The sequence below is a fragment of the Erpetoichthys calabaricus genome, chromosome 18, assembly GCF_900747795.2.
Source record: "Erpetoichthys calabaricus chromosome 18, fErpCal1.3, whole genome shotgun sequence".
NCBI lineage: Eukaryota > Metazoa > Chordata > Cladistia > Polypteriformes > Polypteridae > Erpetoichthys > Erpetoichthys calabaricus.
In genome coordinates, this window is record NC_041411.2 from 34,122,032 (window position 1) to 34,144,268 (window position 22,237).

At 37.3% G+C, this 22,237-nt stretch overlaps 1 protein-coding gene across 2 annotated transcripts in view; it reads right to left on the reverse strand.

Moving 5' to 3' along the window:
* Positions 1-21,622, reverse strand: part of LOC114668608 (G-protein coupled receptor 22-like) — a 94,623-nt gene extending 73,001 nt beyond the window's left edge. For both annotated transcript variants that reach the window (XM_028824441.2, XM_028824439.2), the window contains exon 1: positions 21,364-21,622. The gene's annotated coding sequence lies outside the window, so the exon portion shown is untranslated. The remainder of the gene's footprint in view (positions 1-21,363) is intronic.
* Between the last annotated feature and the right edge of the window lie 615 nt (positions 21,623-22,237).

Genomic DNA, 22,237 nt, shown 5'->3' on the forward strand with positions numbered 1-22,237 from the left:
TAATCTAGTTCTGTTTATTTCTCAACATATAAATCCATGCTAATATACATGACTTTAGACATTATCTTCACTAATTTATGCAAAGAATACAACATTACCAGTAATGCACGGTGTCAGTTTTTAAGTGAGATAGCAGCTACAGAGATCTTCTTTAGCAAGCCAGGTGTAGGTACAGCAGTGTTTTCCAACCTTTTTTACTGTGGTGGCACAGTTTTTGTAACCAAAAAAATCCCAAGGCACACTGTAATTCTACCAAAAATCTCAAAATCTCTTAGATGTGCTAAACTGACGAAAGGGATGGGTCAGAGGGCATCAAAAACAGCAGCTTGGAGATTGCTATTCACTGACATGGCACTGGATTCATTTTCCAGCTTCTTTGCCAAGGCGGTCATCTCTCTGCCTCACACCACTGCCCCAGGGTCATAGGCAACTCGTATGCCTACTGTCTCTCAGCTCTGCAAGAATCGCTGGCAAACATGCACCCTGGCAGATGGACGCTTGACACGTCTCCTGGCTGCTAAAGTGCTCTCTAAGTGCTGTGTCTGCAAAATGACAATCATTGAGCTGCTTTTATGTTGGCTTCTCTACGAAGTCCTGTTATCCTTAGATGGGCTTGACTATTTGAGGAGTCTCTCTCTCTCTCTCAGGTCTGGACCTGAGGCACAACACTGTTATATCTATGGCATATCTATTGAAAAACACTTGTGTACAGTAAAATTATCAAGTCGTTCATTGAGGATGGCATTTGTGGAGTTTTAACAAAAGTTTTAATGTATGCTCATTTAAGAGATGCATATTCTTTCAATTAAATCAGTCTTTAGTACTGTATTCAAAGTCAACAGTTTTTACTTTGTCACATCTGTGTCTCATATGTTATTCCAATTTGATAATTAATACATTGGCTTTGTTTACATATTGCCTTCTTTTCGACTTGCCTTTTAGGAAGGCATTCAAATTGAGGTTGTACATGCTCAAATAGTATTTTCTTAAAAGTTGACGTTTAAGGTCATTGTTTAAGTTTAAACTATGCCGCTAAGTTTTTTTTAATTCCTTTGTGTTGATTCTACATTAATTATGTGATTTAGAGTGTATTTACGTCATGATTTATGTATTCATTTTATAATTGCATTACATATAGGTGCGATTAATCATGGTTACTTACAATCATTAATGTGATTAATTAGTTAATTTTTTTAACTCGATTTCCAGACCTAATATATATATGTGTTTTCTTCCGTTTACAAAGTGCAGAGAGTTTTAACTAGGATTTTTGGTGATGCTCTATACTGGAAGTCTTCACCGCATTGAATTTTTTCATCCCACAATCTCCCATTCCCAACCACTCTCAGAAAAAAATTAATTCAGCTAATGCTCACTCCTGGAAAAGTGTCATCCTGCTCCAAACAACAATCTTGACTTGCCCTTTAAAAAAGCACATGAATCAGGAATATAGCTTAAGTGGATTCTTAAACCATCAGAATGTATGAGGGTGGAAAAAAACATACAGGTGTGAGTAAATCTGCTTATGACTAATTATTTGTCGCTTGCAGAAATTCTCGGATGATTCTGCACTTACGGAGTGTACTAATACAGGGGATGAGATAGAGAATAGGAGTCAGGTGGAGAAGTTTGTTTCTTAGTACAAAGAGAACTGTCAGCCTCATAACATCAGCAATACCAAGGAAGTGGTTATTGACTTTCACCATACCAAACAGCCTCTATGTCTGGTCACTGTTCTAGAAGTGGATGTAGAGGCAGGCCACTCCTACAAGTACTTGGGGGTTCACATTAATGACAGGTTGAACTGGTCTCAGAAAACAGAGCAACTACAGTTAGGTCCATAAATATTTGGACAGAGACAACTTTTTTCTAATTTTGGTTCTGTACATTACCACAATGAATTTTAAATGAAACAACTCAGATGCAGTTGAAGTGCAGACTTGCAGCTTTAATTCAGTGGGGTGAACAAAACGATTGCATAAAAATGTGAGGCAACCAAATCATTTTTTTAACATACTCCCTTCATTTCAGGGGCTCAAAAGTAATTGGACAAATTAAATAACTGGAAATAAAATGTTCATTTCTAATACTTGGTTGAAAACCCTTTGCTGGCAATGACAGCCTGAAGTCTTGAACTCATGGACATCACCAGATTCTGGGTTTCCTCCTTTTTAATGCTCTGCCAGGCCTTTACTGCAGCGGCTTTCAGTTGCTGTTTGTTTGTGGGCCTTTCTGTCTGAAGTTTAGTCTTCAACAAGTGAAATGCATGCACAAATTGGGTTAAGATCAGGTGACTGACTTGGCCATTCAAGAATTTTCCACTTCTTTGCTTTAATAAACTCCTGGGTTGCTTTGGCTGTATGTTTTGGGTCATTGTCCATCTGTATCATGAAACGCCGCCCAATCAATTTGACTGCATTTAGCTGGATTTGAACAGACAGTATGTCTCTGAACACCTCAGAATTCATTCGGCTGCTTCTGTCCTGTGTCACATCATCAATAAACACTAGTGTCCCAGTGCCACTGGCAGCCATGCACACCCAAGCCATCACACTGCCTCCACCGTGTTTTACAGATGATGTGGTATGCTTTGGATGAGCTGTTCCATGCCTTCTCCATACTTTTTTCTTGCCATCATTTTGGTAGAGGTTGATCTTGGTTTCATCTGTCCAAAGAATGTTTTTCCAGAACTGTGCTGGCTTTTTTAGATGTTCTTTAGCAAAGTCCAATCTAGCCTTTCTGTTCTTGAGGCTTATGAGTGGCTTGCACCTTGCAGCGCACCCTCTGTATTTACTTTCATGCAGTCTTCTCTTGGATATTGATACGCCTACCCCCTGGAGAGTGTTGTTCACTTGGTTGGCTGTTGTGAAGGGGTTTCTCTTCACAATGGAAATGATTCTGCGATCATCCACCACTGTTGTCTTCCGTGGACGTCCAGGTCTTTTTGCGTTGCTGAGTTCACCATTGCTTGCTTTCTTTCTCAGGATGTACCAAACTGTAGATTTTGCCACTTGTAATTTGTAGCAATTTCTTGGATTGGTTTTCTCTGTTTTCGCAGCTTAAGGATGGCTTCTTTCACCTGCATGGAGAGCTCCTTTGACCTAGGAGGCATGTTGTCTGCTCACAGCAAAATCTTCCACATGCAAGCACCACACCTCAAATCAACTCCAGGCCTTTCATCTGCTTAATTGATAATGACATAATGACAGACTTGCCCACACCTGCCCATGAAATAGCCTTTGAGTCAATTGTCCAATTACTTTTGAGCCCCTGAAATGAAGGGATTGTGTTGAAAAAATGCTTTAGTTGCCTCACATTTTTATGCAATCGTTTTGTTCACCCCACTGAATTAAAGCTGAAAGTCTGCACTTCAACTGCATCTGAGTTGTTTCATTTAAAATTCATTGTGGTAATGTACAGAACCAAAATTAGAAAAAAATTGTCTCTGTCCAAATATTTATGGACCTAACTGTATATAAGAAAAGGGCAAAGCTGACTCTTTTTCCTTAGGAGTGTTCCTTTAAAGTGGGAATTGACATCCTTTACATCTTCGATAACTCTGTCTATGGCCTGTGTGATTTTCTACGCTATGGTGTGCTGGGCTGGTAATATCATTTCAAGAGAGGCCTATTGAATCAACAAGCTAATTAAAAGGGCAAGCTCAGTTATAGGATGCACTCTGGATCTACAGAAATGTATAAATAAATGTTACTTGGACTCCTTTATACCAACAGCAATATGTCTGCATAATGCCTCACTGTGACAGCCTAGTCAGAATTTTTCTTTATTTTAATTTTCTTGCTTTATAGTAATTCTGGTGTGTTTTCAAACTAAAGTGTTTATGTATATTTATATAAAAAAAAGCCATCACACATTTGCACAAGTAATCTTTTCTTCTTTTCTGATACCATGTGCTTTTATGGTAAAAAAAAAAAGTGATAACAATATTAATGATAAATCATACTGTTAAAATATGTTTATTTTTCAAAAAAGTAATTTTCTTAGTGGCTCTTCTCTAATTTGAGTGCTCAGCCCGATTGTACAGTTCAATGCCTGTATCCACTCACAGCGCTTATCATCCTAAACTACCAAATCCTGAGTCAGGGATGCAGACCTCTAATCTGTACACGTGTGAGTGAGTGTGCAAGTGTAGCCTGCAATGTTCTGTCCAGGACTGAGTTCTGGCTTGAACCCAGTGTTGCTAAGACAAGCTACTATGCCCTATGTCAGTGAATGGGATTAAGGTTTAAGAATGTAAATTTATTAAGTATTATTTTTAAATGTGTACAGCATCATCATGTAATGAAATGTAGATGTCTCACATATTGCATTGAGTTTGACAGACTTACAAAATAAATAGATTCTAAACTTTTACTCCAGTATCAAACAGTGCTCTTGAAAACATGTGCTGTATGGTCTGTACAAAAATGTAATGTCCATTTTTTCAGGACTAGTGTGTTCAGAAAGTAGTAATAATGCTTAATTTCATTATCATCCTTAATTATCTCCCTTAGAACACATTACAATTAGAGATAAATTTAAATAAATGGGGCAACGTGGTGGCACAGTGGTATCACTGCTGCCTCACAGGAAGGAGACCAGAGATGGTGTTCTAGTCCTCCCTGCATGGAGGATGCATGTTCTCCCCATGTCTGTGTGGGTTTCTTCTGGGTGCTGCGGTTACCTCCCACATTACAAACATGTGGAAGTTAGGTGAATTGGTGACCCTTAATTGGCCCTACTGTGTGTTTGTGAGTGTATGTTCACCCTTTGATGGACTGGTGACCTAACCAGGGTATTGTTCCTGCCTTGTGCCCTTGCCTGCTGAGATAGGCTCCAGCTCCACCATGACCCTGCTCAGGATTAAGCAAGCTTGAAAATGGTATAGTATGGTATTACGTAAATTGATAAAGTTAATGTTTTAAAATGTGTTTTAACCTAGATGCAGCCTTCAGAGATTGTTGTTTTTAACTGTTTCTGAAATTTGAATTTTACTATGTAATATTTAAAGCTTAAACATCCTCTCGGCAAAAAAAAATTTAGTGGAGTTTTTAAACATCAGATGTGTAAAGAATTCATACTGTTTTTTCTATCATTTATGTTAGGTAGAATGCCTAGAGGGGGCTGGGTGGTCTCGTGGCCTGGAACCCCTGCAGATTTTGCTTATTTCTCCAGCCATCTGAAGTTATTTTTTTTTTGTTTTATCTGTCCTTCCTGGCCATCGGACCTTACTTTTATAATATGTTAATTAATATTTCCTAATTTTATTTTTATATTTTGATATTTTTTCTCTTTCTTCATCCGGTAAAGCACTTTGAGCTACATCATTTGTATGAAAATGTGCTATATAAATAAATATTGTTTTTGTTGTTTCAGAGCATCCAGTTTTGGGAAAAATTCTTAAATTTGCTTATATTTCATCTCTTTATCAAAATAGCTTATACCTTGTAGTTTTCAAACCTAGACTGCACAGTGACAAGAGCAATACTCCCTGCAGATGTACACATTACGTTTGTTAAATAAAGCTCCTTAAGCCTTCCTGTTTTTTTTCAAACTTGAAACAAGGGATGTATTTTCTTTTTGGTCGCAGGGCCTAATTGGTCATTATGCCACTCAGTTAACTGAAGAAACCAGTCCTCATTGCCTAGCCTGCATTTAACTGCCGTAGGACAACGTGGGCAATGCCCATTCTGCTAGGCTTTTAGTGGCACACAAGGCCTGTTAACACAGCATATTTAACAGAGATGCAGAAATTCAGCTGCACCTCCTCTCTCTCGCTTGCAGTCCTGAGTAAATGGCTATACTGCAGCTCATACCAAACTTAGTTTAGCTTTGTACTTCATCTGATAACAACAGTTGTAAATCTGAGTTGAGCTGACATATTTGGAGAGTCTCCTGCAACAAAAAGGCACCCAAATGGACATTCATTTAGGCTTGCGAATTGAATCTACCTGGATGTGATGGAGAAAATAATGCTCCTATAAGCAGGGACTGGTTCTGCAACTGAAAATGACCTTGACCCAATCACCAGAGGTTACATCTCTCTTTAAAACTAGCTGCACTCATCTGTTGCTCTCTCTGAAAGTGGATGAGGTGCTTTCTTTTTGTGGGGAACTGAGGATCTGTTTCCTTCAAGCTGGACACCCTGAACTAGCTCTAAGATCTACTCTGCCAAGTTACACTTTGCACCAGTGACTGAGCACTGTCTGAGAAGGCTGAAAAGCAGCATTACTTCAAGAAGAAGACTTGTACCAGAAAGAGTAAGGCTTTTCCTTTACCACTACAAGCAAATGGCCAAATAGCAAATAGAAACTGTGCACTACAATGTAAGAAAAATTCTCCACGTGAACCCAGAGTAACAACAAACAACTACATACACCATTGGACATCGTCCTTAAATACATGGTATCATAAGACTGTTTATCTGTGCCAAGATAAATTACATTCCTATATAGCTAGTAAACAGCATGTTATGCTGGTCTGCCTCATCTGTCTATTATTGTGTCTTCTATGTCAATATATATGCAGTTACCAGATTTCTATAATCCTTGTGTTAATCAATAAGTTGATATAATTGTAATGGATGGAAACACCAATTCTAGACAGAAAGGTAAGGAAAATAAAGTAGGAGCTTTACCAAATTAATTACTAGTATTGACAAAAGGCAAGACTGATAATAAATTAACTGAGTGATCAATTAATCTTTTCCTGTATTGCCCCTTTGAACATATGTGAACAAAGCTGGAGTGAAATATACTAGGAAATCTGACCCAGCAATCTCTAAGGTCAACACCCAGTATGCTTCTTGCGATTTTGCCACATTTTTATGAACAGAGAAGTAAAATTGAAAGCCCAAGTACAGAAAACATTACAGTGTTTCCATATAAGATACTCTGACATGAAAACAGGTGAAAAATTCATAAAATACTAGTGTACTGATATAAATAAATCTATCTCAATGTTTCAGAAACAAGTGCAAAACTAATATTTGTCTTAGAAAATTAACTATTTGAAAAAGTGTTTAAAGACTGAACAGATTCTAAAATAACTGATTTGCTCACCAATACAAAAACTATTAAGCTTGAGTACAACAGATGTGACCACATTCTATGTACATCACAGCCACCATTTTTCACTATCTTAATCCTGTTTAAGTGGGAACAGTAATGAAATGGAAACTAAGGATTGCACAACTTACAGAAATTCAAATAAAAAATTAAGTTATACAATTTCTTAGTTATTCTTGTTTGCTCTTGATTCTACCTTTTCAGTTTAATATTTAAAGATTGTCCCAAACTGTCTTTTGAAACAAATACATTAAAAAACAAACATTTGTTTTTAAATTAGTAGTAATAGAACAAAAGCGGCACACCAGGCTATTTTCCTGTAGGAAAATAATACTTAAAACAAGGCTATAGACCTTTAGCACAACTTTCAGGATGTCAAAGCTCAAACCAGGAACTATTTCATATTTAGACTGCAGGCCTGGCAAATTACTGGATTGTTCGATTAGATTTTGGAAGTTATATCCCACTAAATTAGTTTTATGGTTAATGTGGGGCTTTTCCATTTTTTAGGTAAATGAGCTATAGACTCAATACGCCCCTCAGCCTGGGCAGGAATTTTGTAGATACACAGCACTAAACAGACAGGAAAATTTGACCTATTACATGACCAACAATGCTGTATTGTGTAAATATCATCATTGCACCCCTATATAGAAACCTAATAATGAACAATAAATATCTACGTCTGTTTATCTCAATCCTGTAACATTGCTTAATTCAAGGAATAACTCCAGCCTCTGAAGTAGGAAAGCGGTTTGTAGTTTTAATTTTTTTTTAAATATGATCTTTATTGTGAATGAGGCTACATTTAGTATTAGGAATTTACAGACATGCAAATTCGGGTCAATACTTATAACCTTTCCTGTGTCATATGTGTCAATTCCGATACATATGTGATGTATTATTCCTTATATTTTTCAATCTTTTTTATATAAAAACCTCAATCAGGTTTCTCTATAAACTAATAAATTATAAGAAAACAAACTAATTAAATTAGGTACCCTAACCACCACCTTCCCCTAAATGTTACTGGCCTTTGCCTATTTGCTAATATCAGGAAAAATTCAACCAAGGTCACTTGCACTCCTTTTTTATTTCTGGTCTCATCTTATCCAAATTTCAAACCCTCTTAATCCAAAGAGAAGATGTGGGGTGCCAGAATCTATCCAGACTGAACTGGGTGTGCAACCTAAAAACAGGGTCCTAATCTGTAATTGCCAATTACTCTGATCTGCATGTCCTTCAGCATGTGGGAGGAAAAGTAACGCAGATATGGAGAGAACTTGAAAACTTATACAGACAATGATCAGGCATGGAATTCAAAGCCTGGATGCTGGATCCATATAGCAGAAATGCTACTTAGTGCCACCTTTGTGATTTCTTAGTTGTTTATAATGTAGCCATGAATATCACCAACATAGATTTCACGTTCAGTGTGTTTTGACTGAAAGTCTTAACTTTCCCAATGAGCTTGACTGATAAATCCAATGCAAGCTGTGGTGCAGACAACAAAGACCAGACCCAAATTTCGTTTAGAGGTACGTACCATGCTTGCCAGATTTATTATTACTCTTTACATTAATCATCAGAACATAGCATTCATAGTGAAAAATGGCCATTCAAAAAACATTATACGCAGGAAGTCATGGAGTGTTTGGTGAACAGTCTTACATGTGTCTTATGTAGTAATTAATACATCATCTTGTTAGATATATAAAACCAATATTGACAAATTTGTTTTTGATACATTATTGGATGAAATTGATATTTTTTATTCTTTATGTATGCCTACCTGCGGTGGGCTGACGCCCTGCCCAGGGATTTGTTCCTGCCTTGCACCCTGTGTTGGCTGGGATTGGCTGCAGCAGACCCCCGTGACCCTGTGTTAGGATATAGCGGGTTGGACAACGACTGACTTATGTATGCCTACTCAATGCAATTTAGTTCACTTTATAATATTTCCTGAGTTACAGTACAAAATTATGTTGACACGTTACTTAAATATATTGTACAAAGTCTTCAGGGAATTCAAACTTGTTGATTCACTTGCAGAACTTTTAGAAAAAAACAAAATAAAACAAAAAACAATCTGTTCCTAGAAAAACAGTTTAATGAGCAAGTCAGTGACATTTTTTCACAGTCTAAATCATTCTGTTTACACATTCCATCAGAACTGCCTGCAAAAAGGGTTGCTAAGCTTACACAGCCAGAAGCACACTGTAATAATTGGAATGAAGACAACCTTCCTAATATCATAAATCCTAACTTCTTTCATGTACTACAAATTTACCTTTGCTAATGATAAATACAAAAACAATAATCCAGAAGTGAAAGGAACATTATTTTTTATTTCACTGCACCCCCAAAAAGATTTATAATTACCTTTTAGGTATAATGAAACTCCAGTAAAATTCAAACATACAGCATTAGCCAAATGCATGCAGTTACAATGTGTTAAATTAATGTGTTTTGCTAATATTTAGAGGTTATGTCCAAACATGAAACACTTAGTATCTGAAAAATTGACAGTGACGATCCACTGAAGATACTGGTCCCGATTCCTTTCACAGTGTTTTTATGTCTCTAATAATACCAATGGACACAATGTTGTAGACCAGGGTGGGCAAATTCGTTCCTGGAGGGCCGCAGTGACTGCAGGTTTTTCTACCAACCCAATGGCCTAATATGAAGCACTTATTGTTCAAGTAACACTTCTGCTTCATTTTAGTTGTTTCGCTCATTAAGATTTTGAACCCATATTGCTTATTTTACTCTTAAACAGCTGTATTATTGGTTTTTAATTGCTCTTTATTAGCAATAAGATGCTATAAGCAGCTCTCCATTTAGCTTGTTACCATTTACACCTGTGTGCATTTATTGTGCACTATTTGGTTTAGTTAAACACTTGGAAAAAAAGTGAAGGACTGAGAATTACTCCTCCGTTTTAGACTTCAAATCATTTGGATGATATCCTTGGAAAGGAAAAAAAATCTAGGATATGAGAATGACTTGACATGGCAGACTTAAAAGCACTAACAAGCTATGAAATTTAAATATTTGTAAAGATTGTTTTCTAATTGAACAACTGGGTTGGATCAAAAACCTGCAGCCACTGCAGCCCTCCACGACTAACTTTCCCCACCACTGTTGTAGACAATATTAACATTTTTTTCCTTGTTGTAATTTCCCAGTTTTTTTATATTGGAGGTGAAATATAATTTAGAGCACAGGCAATGTTCGAATTCTCCATTTTTTGGAAGAGAATAATATATTTTATTCATTGGGATACTTGCAGTATTACTAATAATCCTCACAATAAATGGCATTTTCTCACATTTCCATTTGGTAATTACCTCAGTGCCTGCTTGTCTGTTTAATTGTTTGATTTATTATAAATGGATACTAGCTTTCACAGGACAGTATGTCAGGATTAGGAATGTGACAATACTTGAATTTTTGTAGTAAACACAAATACCATCGACATTTTACAATACCTGATTTTTTGATATCATCACAAAAACAGAAATTCAATTTGATGGCTTTTTATTAAAGTTCTTCTGTTATTCAGGTGCATTAGGTCAATTTTTATTCCTAGGACAGAAGCTTCATGTACAGTATTGTGTCTTTATGTGTAACACAATATAGGATAGATAAATACTAATATTAAACAGCTTTAAAATATTGGTGTATCTATCAATAAGCTAGTAATAGCATTCATAAATAGCAAAATACAATGCAGGGTTTGAACTTTAATGTGAGGAACAGATGGGGATTCCTCCTATGTTACAACAAAAAGGAGGCAGAGGTTATAATCTTGAGGGGATTTCAGCAAGGGTGCATAAAGAATGGTGTCATTATGATCTACCTAATTTATCCTATCATATGCAGATTTTAAAGTTATTTTATGATATTTTCTCCCTAATACCTGAAACTGTTTGTACTGCTGAATTAGTGAGTTTCAAGATTCAGTATATTTCCATTTAAACAACCCTAAAAAGCTGTGTTTATTTTATAATGTTTTTAAAGTCTGCTTTGTCAGAAAGCCACTCTGTTAAATTTGTAACATTTGCTATTTTAAGATTTATATTTGCATCATGAACCGATAAATAATTATTATTAAACAGTAATATTTAACAGATGAGTCAAATTAATTGTCAATTATCAAATGACACAAACTATTTTCATTTACAAAATCCCAAAGTTACCAATGTCAAACAAGCTGTGTTTCAACTGTGTGCATGTATATACTGGACAATATTGAGAGGACAGCGTTTTCAGAAATTTACTTCCTACTACACAATTGTACATTGTGTATTTGTTCGTTAGGAGCTTACCAAAATTGAATCTGTCATTGCTGTGTACTCCATTAGCAAGTTAACATTTTTGCCACTACCATACCATATAGTATTTTCAAATAGTTATATCTTAGTCAGTTTTTAACATTAAACACATTTAATTGATTGATGATTGTTTTGTGATAAAACATTCTTGGCCCTTACACTGAACGAGCAATTCATTTACAAATCTGGCAATCCAAGTCATGATACAATTTTACTGATAAAAGTCCCTTATTAACAAACCCTATTATAAGACTAAAGATGCTGCAACTGTACAACTGTTGTATTATATGTTTTTGCACGGCTGATTGTATTATATTTTTAATTTTCCACCCAGTTGTCTTCATTCCATAATTCATTGTATGGTGGGAGACAGAGCCACAGCCTTTATAAAAATACAGCATATTAATTCTTTAAGTGACCTAAAATTGCATGACCCTAGTCAAATCTGTGCTTAAGTATCTTGTTTAAGCATGCATTTTCTAAAGCGGTTACTTAGAACCTTGCTGTCTGTCTACAAAAGTCTGGTTTATTACAATCCTTAAAAAGACTCTTGTTTTCACATATTCTACACGGTGTTCATGTAGAAATGAAATTGTATCATAATTTCTAAATAAATTAAAAAAACACATGCCATTCTAGGGAAACCCACAGCATTTATGTAGAATGTAGCATGAAAAAACCTTAAAGGCATTCAACTCTCAACTTCAAAGGCACTAGAGGAAAAAAAACATACACACTGTCCACAAATATTCTGGAATGGTACAGAGAAGCTCAGATTTTCAAAATCTTTTATCAGGACCAAACACTACCAGAAAAGACAATGTCAAAGAAAATGAGGCAACCTTTTTTCACAGCTAGGGAAAGTGAGATTCTAAAATGACACTGAAACTATAGTAGTGTTGACAAAAATATATTTTTAACAGCACATTTGATCATGATCACTATCTCAAAGCATTTTACCAACACCCTCCTATTACAAAACAACATAATAAATACTGTGCAAGTACGTGATACGAAACAGCCAGTGAAGGTTCAGTCTGAAGCATCAAAGCAGAAAGTATGACAAAGTAAATAAATATGTACTGGTTTTAGAGCACAATAAAATGTGGACTTTTAGGTCAATTTTTATTCCTAGGACAGAAGCTTCACGTGCAGTCATATGTCTGAGAATTCTGAGGAGTGATCACAAAACTGAATGTGCATTTTCGAGGAGAAAAGAGTGGAAGAGTGGAACGGCTTTATTCTTTATTCTAAACATGCTTAAGGCAAATATTCAAAATTTCTCCTGCCTATCTGAATCTCTGTGACAAGTGTGAACACTCCAAGAAATATCTACTCTTTGAAATCAAAAAACAAGTACATCCTAGTTGACTGTTTCACCACTGAAACAAGAATGGAAATAATAATAGGACCCTTCCCACACAAACTGACAATACTGCACTGGAAATTTTTTGCTCTGCCACCTGCTTCTCCCCTGCTGGATAACCAAGGTTGCCAAGAAAAATGCCCAGCACTGGGCTGCTTTGCTCCAGAGAGTATTATGTTGCCAAAGAACCAGATCCCAGCATATTGAAACCTCTTGAGATGCATATGGAGAAGGTGGCAAGGGGGTATAAGTACAGAGCAAAGGAAATGCATTTGTCAGGGTTGGGAATTCATAGCTCTCACCTAATGAAGCTCACAGCACTTACATCCAAAAGTGTTACCAGTTACAAGATAATTCAGCTATAAAAAAAGACATAATATATATCAGTACAAAATCACCACAAACAAAACTACTGTAGCTAGTCTGGTCCTTAGCTACTCATAGTAAAACACTTTAAAGTATGCTTATCAATTCAACATAATGTAGAAGAGACCAAATATCAAAACACTGTGTATTATTGATAACTAAAGTCTGCTCCAAAAAAGGTCTCTTTATTTTTATAGGAAATAGATGAAAGAATTTAAATTGTATTAATCTTCTAAAATGCTCCTTTTATTACAGATCAACAGGAATCGATGCTTGATTCAGACAGTAACATCTAGCTTTCAATAAATCCGTTTAATTAAAAAAAAAAAAGCAAAACAAATTGAACATAGTTATTAATATACTGAGAGAAGCTATCTTGAACCAGATGTTCAACACCTAATATTTTCTGCTCTGTTCCTGGAGGTGATCAGGGAGAGTTCCTCCTCTCAAGAGCTGTTGAAAGGGACTGCATGTGCAAAGTTAAAATCACTGATATTTCTGCATTGCTCTGCTTGTTACAGAAATTTCATCCCTTTCCCTAGGCTACTGAGGGAAAAACACCGTGATATGCTAAAATAATGAGTAATAGACCAAGAACTAAATGTTTCTCACTGGCCTATTTGGGATTAGAATAGCCAAAAAAAAAAAACTCTTTCTGATGTTCAAGCCTTCACACATACTGTGTTTAAGGAATTTGCGTAAGCCAAAATATTTCTTTACTAATGCTTTTATACAAAAAGGAGTTAAAATATTATACACAGTTTACAAATAATGATCTAACTTTAGCAGGACAAATTTCAATTCAAGACATTTCATGTGCATGAAATGTCCTCAAGGTTAGTCCTGGAGAGTTGCAGTGGCAGCAGGTTTTTGTTCCAACCCAACTACTTGACTGGAATTAAATTCTTGTTAATAACAGAGCTAATTTAATGTTATGACTTGATAGAGTTTTCATTCTGTCATGTCAAGTTAGGTCATTCCTACTGCATGTTAGGATATATCAGGATATCTTGTGGCCCAGAGCAGATTAGTAATTCTTAGCCCTTCAGCTACAAGAGCGGGTATTTCATGATGAGCACACTCCAGTGTAAATAAGATCAAGTTAAATAGTGATCTTCTGGATCACAATGTTAATTAGCAGCTGGTTATGTAAAGGAAAATCAATTAAAAATGGTGGATGAAGCTGTTTAAGACTACAAGGAGCAGTTAAGGATTAGAAAATGTAACAAGCGAGTTAATGAAAATAAGGCACAAAAATATTGTGAGTAATAATTGGTAACAGTAGTAACTGAGAACTTTGATTGGAACAAAAACCTGTAGTTCCTGTGACCCTCCAGGACTGAACTTGATGACCTCTTAAAGGATTTACTCCACAGTCATAATAGTACACATCTGGGGACTCTACTTTTACACGCTCAAACACACAAGTCTGTTATAAAACAGCTCAACAATTCAACACACTTTTAAAGCTCATCATAAGTAAGTTACTGATACCATTAAGTTTTCACAGATCATAGCAACCAAGAATTTACCAACATCTTTCTAACGAATAATATCTAAAAACCTCTGTTCTTTCCTATACAATAATCAAGAAGGCAAAATAAGAGGAAAGAAACTTTTCATGCCAGTGGACACAAAATTACTATGAAAGCATAAATAAATACTTAATTTAGGTATCAACCAATAAAGCAAAACCTGGGCCTTTCAAAATTTGACTTCAGCCAGTCCTACTTAAATGGCACCTTTAAACAAATTTTACAGACGAATTAACTGTAGTTGATTATACATAAATCAAAACATGGTTTTAACAGGAGACTGAAAAATGAATCAGGGTAACAGAGAGCTCAACAAAAGTTCTTATACAAAGCAAATGCTATCAGATAGACCTTTAACAAAACACTACACATGGAAAAGCACTATATAAATGCACAAAACAGCAAGAAAAATAATACATTAAGTATGAGCTTTACAGACATCAGTACAGAACATGAGAGAGTTTTTTTTCCACTTACCAATGTGTAAACCGTTATAATGAAATTCTGTCTTTTCAAACATGAATCAGCATCATAGGACTGTCATTTGAGACAAGAAGAATCCTTAACATGTACAGTGGTGTGAAAAACTATTTGCCCCCTTCCTGATTTCTTATTCTTTTGCATGTTTGTCACACAAAATGTTTCTGATCATCAAACACATTTAACCATTAGTCAAATATAACACAAGTAAACACAAAATGCAGTTTTTAAATGATGGTTTTTATTATTTAAGGAGAAAAAAAATCCAAACCTACAAGGCCCTGTGTGAAAAAGTAATTGCCCCCTTGTTAAAAAATATCCTAACTGTAGTGTATCACACCTGAGTTCAATTTCCGTAGCCACCCCCAGGCCTGATTACTGCCACACCTGTTTCAATCAAGAAATCACTTAAATAGGAGCTGCCTGACACAGAGAAGACCAAAAGCACCTCAAAAGCTAGACATCATGCCAAGATCCAAAGAAATTCAGGAACAAATGAGAACAGAAGTAATTGAGATCTATCAGTCTGGTAAAGGTTATAAAGCCATTTCTAAAGCTTTGGGACTCCAGCGAACCACAGTGAGAGCCATTATCCACAAATGGCAAAACATGGAACAGTGGTGAACCTTCCCAGGAGTGGCCAGCCAACCAAAATTACCCCAAGAGCGCAGAGACGACTCATCCGAGAGGTCACAAAAGACCCCAGGACAACGTCTAAAGAACTGCAGGCCTCACTTGCCTCAATTAAGGTCAGTGTTCACGACTCCACCATAAGAAAGAGACTGGGCAAAAACGGCCTGCATGGCAGATTTCCAAGACGCAAACCACTGTTAAGCAAAAAGAACATTAGGGCTCGTCTCAATTTTGCTAAGAAACATCTCAATGATTGCCAAGACTTTTGGGAAAATACCTTGTGGACTGATGAGTCAAAAGTTGAACTTTTTGAAAGGCAAATGTCCCGTTACATCTGGCGTAAAAGGAACACAGCACTTCAGAAAAAGAACATCATACCAACAGTAAAATATGGTGGTGGTAGTGTGATGGTCTGGGGTTGTTTTGCTGCTTCAGGACCTGGAAGGCTTGCTGTGATAGATGGAACCATGAATTCTACTATCTACCAAAAAATCCTGAAGGAGAATGTCCGGCCATCTGTTCGTCAACTCAAGCTGAAGCGATCTTGGGTGCTGCAACAGGCCAATGACCCAAAACACACCAGCAAATCCACCTCTGAATGGATGAAGAAAAACAAAATGAAGACTTTGGAGTGGCCTAGTCAAAGTCCTGACCTGAATCCAATTGAGATGCTATGGCATGACCTTAAAAAGGCGGATCATGCTAGAAAACCCTCAAATAAAGCTGAATTACAACAATTTTGCAAAGATGAGTGGGCCAAAATTCCTCCAGAGCGCTGTAAAAGACTCATTGCAAGTTATCGCAAACGCTTGATTGCAGTTATTGCTGCTAAGGGTGGCCCAACCAGTTATTAGGTTCAGGGGGCAATTACTTTTTCACACAGGGCCATGTAGGTTTGGGTTTTTTTTTCTCCCTAAATAATAAAAACCACCATTTACAAACTGCATTTTGTGTTTACTTGTGTTATATTTGACTAATGGTTAAATGTGTTTGATGATCAGAAACATTTTGTCTGACAAACATGCAAAAGAATAAGAAATCAGGAAGGGGGCAAATAGTTTTTCACACCACTGTATCCGCAAGTTACACAGAAGGAATTTGATGTGGCTGGTTGACAAAACCAAACAGTAACAATATATGTGTATAGATAAATGGTGTGTAGACTAATATCCAGAGTAGGAGAGTTGTACAACAGCTCCATATCACTATAGCCAATACAGCACCATGTTTAACAAAAAGGCAGTTAGTTTATAATTACTATCGAATAATATAGCTGCCAAAATGGTTACAATTCAGTATACCAGCCACTTTCAAAAATATTAATCTTCTGCATTGTAAAACTGAAGATTTGGTATGTTGTATGAAAAAAGCATGATGATTGGAACACAACATTATCCCACCACCTCTCACAAGTAGAAAGATGCATACAGCAGGAGAAAATAGTAAACATTTAAATCCACCCATATACAGTTGTCTTAATTGACAGCATCTAAAAAGTGCTAATGTACACCAAGTACTCTTACATACATAATGACACAAATAAAATGCCTTATTAAAACAGCTTCTGTTAAGCATACAACACCAGTAACCTTATGAATTTATTATCATTCTGATGCACAATCAGAAAAACAGACATCAGCAAACAGTACAAGACAACCGCTTTCACAAGCATGCAGTCACACTAAGACAGCAGTAGGATCCAATCAGCTCTCAGAGGTGCACTGACACACAATCAGCTCTCAGACACTGAAGACACAGGAGCACATAGCCTGATTTGATCAGCTCTCAAAAACATGAAGACACACCAGGATACTGCATGATTCTATCCACTTACTCAAGTACATCAAACATAATTTGATCAGCACTCACAAACCAAATAATAGTATTTAAACTGTCTCAGCCGTTAAAACATACTGCAAGCTGTGCAGAATATCAAATTGAACAAGCAGGCTTTAAAGTATAAGTAGCATAAATTATTCACACTAATTTATTGTCAACACAGCATCACTCAACACCTAGAAATTAATTTGGCTCTTTATTAAATTGGCCCTAAAAATACTGTACAAGAAAATAAAAGTCTCATAGGTGGTGAAATGTGATTCTCTGACATATGTTTTAAATTTTCTTAATGATAAACATTGTCGTTCATCACTTCCCATTGAGGATATTAGAAAGTCTTAACCTTAAAAAAAAAAAAGCCTCAGTAGAAATCCATACTGTTCTACAATATGTAGTCCTATATCTCACAATGAACATTAAGAGAAGACACTAAGGGATCTTAACAGCACTTGGGCAATGAAGCACCTGCATCTAAATCAAAAAGGGACTATAGAAAGCTAAATATAAGTAGGGAATATCTGAAAACAAGTGGCCACTTTCAATATGCACGCACGCTATGAGTAAGACTGCCAGTACCTATCACCAAATCAGCAATCCAGGGTTACTTCTACATTATTTTCTTCAGCTTTCAAGCTCTGTAAGGGATGTGAGGGATAATAAAGTGGGGGAACATTTTAAAGTCATTCTTCATTTTAAGTAACCAACTATGCTTCTTCCAAAAAAGTACTTTGATCCCATTGCCTTCTTTTTATTGTTTAGGCATACTATTGGTACAAAAGTAATGTTGCAAATATTTGGAAAAGAATGAATACAAGCATAGTAACACTGTTACATTTCAGACAACCTTCTGATAAAGGGCACTGAATTCTGATTAACAGTTTATCTGATGCAGTCTAAATTACTCATACCATAGCAGGAGACCTCATAAGTGTACAGACAGCATCAATACGAAAAAAGGAGGGATTTCCTTTTAACCACACCCTGGTGAGACAGAGGTTTAGCTTACCAGATGATATTTATTTACTGCTTAGCCTCTATGGTTTACACATACATTATCTCAAAAATGACTAAAAGGAAAGAACACAGAGTCGCACCTAACACCTCTGTTGTATCCTAAATTTATATGTAATAGTTGCAAAAACTATAGAGACATCAAATAAATTAATTTTAAAACCAGGAACCTTGCAAAACCTAGCTACAATTTCAAATAAACTAACTTTAAAATTAGTTACACCTTATAGAGACCTTGAAAAATTCATCAAACATGATTAGTATCCTTAACACAATTGGCTCAGCCACTGTTTTAGTTTGTAATTTTGTGTTTTTTCAGTACATACACGTAAGGCCCTTTTTATATACTACAGGTTTTCCTGGAACTTACTAATTGTTCGTTTGTTAATGACATATGTTCTGAGATTTTTTGGGTGAGGAAAACAGAGGTTTCAAGGTAAGGTACTTATACTCACAAATCATAGCTCGAGAGAGTGGTGACATGCTCTGTGTTGATTAGTATATGCTAGTAAGGATTTCACAGAACCGAGGATATGATGTAACAATGACCCTATAAAGCTACAAACAAGAGTCTGAATTAACTTTCCACATTTTCTGTCAGTTTTTAGATTGCCTTGAATATTAGCCACTGAGTTTTAAGTACAAAGAGCAAGGAATACCATTAATGTTTCCGATTACTGGATCATATTAAAGAAGTCTACACATCCAATGGTATTCAATAGTCTAAATGAGACATGAATTCTATTAAGGTGCCAGGGTGGTCTTGATGTAATGTGTCTCCCATATGCCTACCACTAATACAATGTATTCAACTAGAAAACAGTTCTTGACAAAGGTTAGATTTCACAACCCATAATTAGACACTCCTCAACCCTGATGAAAAAGCAAGAGGATATTCTGCAAGAACAGTACTCCATTCCAAATGTTACTTCTGCAGTCTCCACCTGATTCCATCAGCAAACTACCTAAATTAGTGCTATCACATATACACAGACCTTAGTTTTCACAGAAGAAAAACACACTTAGAGGAGCTACTTCCCCCAATGATCATCCATGTCTCGGAGCAGTCACCAAGATTTTTCACTACCATGCAGTACAACAGTATTAAGCCATTATTTTTACATCAAAACCCATTCCCTTGGTCAGCAGTGACTCTCCCCCTGGCCCCATCACTGCAGGATAGTGCATATGCTAGCCTAGAATTAACTACACCAAGTCTTCTCAAAAACGGAACCAGGACTAATATTGAGAAAAACAACTTAAAATGAATACTAGACAAGAAATCAGCCAGGACAGGGGAACACAAATTCAGCACACACAATTACAGAGGGACTGTTTAAAAACAATGTCTATTAATGCATCAGTGAGACCACCGCCTTACGTAAAGCGGGAAAGTTAAATAAATAACCATGGGTTTAATTAAAGGGCAGCATGAAGATGCCGCAATAGTGCTGCTGTCTTGCAACAAAGAGTCTGGAGTTCATGTCCTAGGTGCTCCCTGTATGGAGTCTGCATGTTCTCCCCACATCCGCATGGGTTTTCTCTGGGGGCTTTGATTTCATCCCCACAGTCTAACGACATGCAGATTAGGTGAATTTCTGTTGTTAATTTGACCCATGTGTATGTTCACCAGTGATGGACAGGCACCCTGTCCGGGGATTGTTTCTGTCTTGTGCCCTATGCTTGCTGGGATAGGCTTCAGCTTCCCCTCACACCTGCCCTTCCTAAGTGGGTTAGAAAAATTCCACACCACATGCTTACAACATGTTGTAGACAGAATATATAAACAGTGTACTGTATTATTTCTCAGGTGAGGGGAAGAAAAGAAGGCCGGCAGTGTAAACCAGGGAGAATAAAAAAAACAGAACACATCAAACACAGCAACACAACAACTACTTTGGGTGCAAGTAGCAGTTATCTTTACTTCAATCAATTGGTAACGTTATCCCGAAATTGGCAAATGGTTTATTAGAACTGATCTTTCTCTTTTCTGCACAGAAATAAATGCCATATTTGAGGAAATAATATGTAATGCCCATACATATACTCTAAATTCTTGCCCCACATCTTCTATGTTGCATCACTAAATCCAACTGGTATAAGATACAAATTATCACTACAGCTTTAGTTTACAGGATTGGAGAGATTAATCACAACTTCTGCCCTGTCACGCGAATTATCTTTAGTGTGATGTTTGTCTGTTGAGTAGAATTTCTAAATGACATCAATATTCTATGTAGTTGCAGACACACCTGAGCGATACTTTGGGGACAGGAGACATATGCGCTTAGCAATCCCTTCCCCCAGTATCACACACGCTCGTCCCATTCTCGCGCACCAACAGGCGGCGTAACGGTCGCTTAGGTGTCCCTGCCCTGCAAATCGGGACGCAGCGGGGCACCTGTCCACCGAGAAAAAATAAATAAATAAAAAACGGTGCGATAGTGGCCCGACAGTTTCTATCAGGGCAAAGGCGCACCTGCCTCGATGTCCTATAAAACGATGATGCTCAATGTGTCCAGTTTTTCAGTGTCGAAGAAAATCGTCGCGAAACCTGCTCCCACTGCAGTCACACGAGAGAAGGATCTTCCGTGATCCCGCTGCACGGCGCTGCCACACGCCGAAACCCTGAAGCTCCGAGCGAGCTTCGACTTCTTCACGATAACAGGGACCGCACTCTACAAGGACACCACTCAAGCAGTCCGCATAAACGCCACTACACTAACCTGTCAGGCGTTGCTCCGCTGTTCCCCCCGATTATGTTCGTTGGTCTGGCGAGTCTCCGGTGCTCCGTTGTAGTTATCCTCGTCCTGTGGGGTTGACCCACTGAAGACCAGCCCGCTGACCTCTGAAAGCCGCGCAAAAAAAAAAAATCAGACAGCCGATCTTCAAACCTGACCTGAAAAACGCCGCGCGCCCACTGAACCACCCACACGCGCGCGCGCGGGAGACGCGTGCAATGCAGCTGCCGTCTAGGTGGGGGGTGGAGACAGAGAAGTTGGGGGGGCTGAGGCGGGGGGGCGCAGAGGTAAAATAAATATGAGGGCGGGAGCTGGAGTCGCTGGAATGGAAAAAGGTGAGAGAGTTAAATAAATAAATAAAAAGGATGAGGATTTCAAGAGAGATCGAAGAGCAAAATCCGAAATTCAATTGACAGGCTAAGTTGAAAATAACAATTGATGTCGATATGTGAAGTGAAGAAAATTTACAGGCAGTAACAAAGGAAATTTTAAAAACAGGAGTGCGGGGAAGTGAAATTAATGGTGAAGTTGAACGATTCAAACATCGGGAAGGGGGTGTGAAAAGCAAAAGAAATTGGCCCCTTTAAGTAAAATGAATTGCACAAGGAGCTAGTAAGTGGGGCGGAGTGGTGGCTCAGAGGCTAGGGATCTGCACTGGTTGCCAGTTCAAACGCCAAAAATGACTCTACTTCCTTGGGCTCTTAACCTGCAATTGCTCTGTCCTGGGTATGATGTCAATCTGCATCCAGCCCTGCATCCAACCTGCACTCCGGCCACCATAAAAAAAGTCACACTGGTTCCATTCCATCTGAAGTTGTGTTGCATGGCTACACTTGAGTCCCAATCTGGGATCCAGAGT